The sequence below is a fragment of the Rhinopithecus roxellana genome, chromosome 9 (genome assembly GCF_007565055.1).
Source record: "Rhinopithecus roxellana isolate Shanxi Qingling chromosome 9, ASM756505v1, whole genome shotgun sequence".
Classification (NCBI taxonomy): Eukaryota; Metazoa; Chordata; class Mammalia; order Primates; family Cercopithecidae; genus Rhinopithecus; species Rhinopithecus roxellana.
Window position 1 is genome coordinate 3,981,712 of NC_044557.1, and position 3,367 is coordinate 3,985,078.

The following is a 3,367-nucleotide window of genomic DNA, read 5'->3' on the forward strand; positions in this document are numbered from 1 at the left end:
CACTTGGAGTGTTGAGGGGTGAAAGCAAGTCTTCAAAAGAAGCCTCATGCACTGTAAGCAGAAGGTGAAATATAAAACTGACTTGATTTTTAAAAAAATAATATTATAATTAAAAGTTCCTAATGTTTGCAAATGTTTAATGAATATTAATTCCTGGGATTTTAGAAAAAGAAATCAAAATTCCAGGAATTGCTTAAAGATTCTCTAAAAACATAAAGTATTTTATATTCTCTTAATATTTTATGTATATAGTTAAGTAATGATGAATGATCATAATAATACAGAATGAACCCTTTTCCTTTGCTAAGAAGTTTTACGGTTTTTTCTGTTAAACAATATTAATATATGCGTGATTTTTTTGTTGTATGATTTATTTTTGTTATAAATTCATAAATTTTGACAAGATTATGAATGTCAATATCATGTATAATCTATACCTAATATCAGTATTTTATAATAGAGAATATTAAAAAGAGATATAACTATAAGATGTCCACTAAAATTATTTTAAAATTTGAAAGATAATCATGCCACAAAAATTACCATTCTTAAAATAAAATTTTAAGATACCCAAAGCATCTATTGTCCTATCCTGTAGTTTTTACATGACAAAAATGTGAGATGTAGAAAACATCCTTTCAGTTTGAAATGAAAGTGGTTGAATAATATTGAGTGTGTCTAAAAGCACTTTAATGTAGGGTCTTAGGATACAAGTTGTTTTATATGAACTCCTTTTCTTTTTAATGATTAAACTATTTTGGCTGTTTGCCCTGATTTTGATTTTTGCTTTGTTATCAATATTGTTGTTGCTCTTACAGATTTTTGATCTATCATGTTCATGTCTACCCAATGCTTTTCTTCTATTAATGTGTTTTTAAAATCCTGTATCTTAGCAAATATTCAAAATTGTAACATGGCAAGTGAACATTTTTGGGTGGTATTCAGATAACACAATATTAGTATTTCTTTGCAAGGATAACAGCACTGAACATCATTGTGTGTCAAATTGTAAATATGGGAACTTATTTTATTTTGCTTTCAAACTTGTTAATTGCTGGAATGCCGTTTATAGGATGAGTATAAAGCATACTATGAGTATAAATGTATTAAAATGTATTTTATTTGCAAGAATGAATGCGTCACTGTTAGCAGATAGGGCTACAGTGAACACTTATATTATGCCACAGGCCACAGTTGAGATTGACTGACTACACTGTGATCACTTCTTGCCTACTTGCCTCTGTTCTGGTTTCTAGAAATGCCATAACCATGTACTACACCTGCCAGCCTGTTTTGCTCTGCTTTCAATTTGACATGAGCGGATTCTTTCAAAGCTTTACATTTCTATGTTAATAGTTTAGTTTTAATTCTCACAGGATAATTACATTTTCTAATTTCTCATTTCTTAATTTATTTTTCTCAGAATTAGGATTAGGAAAAAATATATTTGCCAAAGAATATGGAGAAGAGGTCTCTGTATGTATACTGTAAATTCTCCTGAATGCCTTAAATACTTGGTCTCAAATAGAAAACTTGATTCTGGATCATGGAATCACTTTCTTGATATTACAGAAAGAGACTAAGTTCACATACACACACACACACACACACACACACACACACACACACACACCTGGTTTTTCTCCCTCTTTTTTCCCATAATAACAAATTCCTATAATTCCAACTGCCATTATTGAGGTCAGAGGTGCTGTTCAGGGTAGCATAAGGTCAACAAGGAAAATTTATTCAACGCATGAATATTGTGGTCCTAATGATAAAATGAAGTATATATTTGACATTATTCTACATTCAAAATTATCTCTGTTTAAACAGTGTAAATGTGAAAATTGGGTTTTAAAAGATATGGAAACAAAAATAGAACTAAGGGCAAATTTAAAATAGAATAATATATTACTACCTCATTTGTTTTCTCCTTTCTTTTCTTTTTTAATACTAGAAAATGGCAGATCCTAAATGCCTTGACTGGAACAGTTCTTCTAACTTGTTATGATAATACATTTTTTTTCTGGTAGTTGTTTAAATCAATCCTTCCTCTAAGCATTAATTATCATTCTAGGGAAATTTTGCGACTATACACCTATTATGAGTTTTATGTTTGATTTTTTTTCTGCCCTTCCAGATGACACTTGCTCTGTGATAATTTTCTTATATGCAAAAATTAAATAATTTTTAAAAAAATACAGAAGCCTTTTTCCTTTCCAAACACACATCTAAATATCTACAACGCCAAATCAGGATATGGTTACCTGGGTAAATAAGATTCCACAGAGAAAGTAATACCTATCCTCTTGCTTCTATTTTCTTGATTTTTTTTTTTTTTTTTTTTTTTTTTTGCTTGATCAATAGTTAATTACTTTTTTATCTTTTCTGGAACACGGGCATTCCCAATAGGCCAAATATTTTATAATTCTTATTCCGTAGGTCAACCCATGTGCTTTCTTCCCATTGAGTTAAACTGGTGTATGGGACACAGGCTGAAGGCACACAATGTTACAGCAGACTGAAAGGTTATATAATCAATCAACAGGTCATTGGAAAAAGTCAGTAATACTATAATTAATAAAAAGCAAATTTTCTTTTGGGATCAGAAATAAAGATCCTCAATGAAGAATGAATGAAGCTGAAGTTTGCGCTTCTAGTTCACACATTCCAGGAGGTGCCTGACCTTCAGAAATTATACATTGCCTCAGACAATGCATGAATATTTTAATTTCCTAGAATTGCAGTGGAGCTATGCAGCTGGTAGGTTCACCCATGTACTTGGATTTATTAAAACCCTATATTTCATGCATGCCTTTTCTTTCTTTTGATTAAAATAATTTAAGAGGTGGAAAATAACTACTTAAAAATAAATAAAATGCTGGGTTTGTTCATAATCCTCGGTTTCTGGTATCGTTAATTGAAAACAATTCCAAATAGCTAAAACGGTGCCCCGCAGTGTGGGTCCAGAGTCAACCAATGACTCATCTCTACCTCCCTGAGATAAAGAAATGTTGGAGACTGAGGAGAGGGGACTGAGAAAGTGAGGAGCATGTTTCTCCTATTATTATTCTTTGATGTTTGCTTCAATCACATGTTGCAAGATTGTATATCAAGCTTTATACAGTGTAACTCTTTTTATTTCCAACTACAATAGCTAACTTTACACTAACTGAGAGTACATAAGAATACTTTGGAGTGAAAGTCTGAAAGATCGCTATGGTCATGCAGATTAGCACTGCATATGTAAAACTGGAAGTGGATCTTGTGCTGGCCCACCAATTCTCAATAAGCAGTTTATGGAGAAGGGGCAGAATGATTAGGGATGATTTTAGCACACATATTCAGTAAAAAACAAGGTAAATGA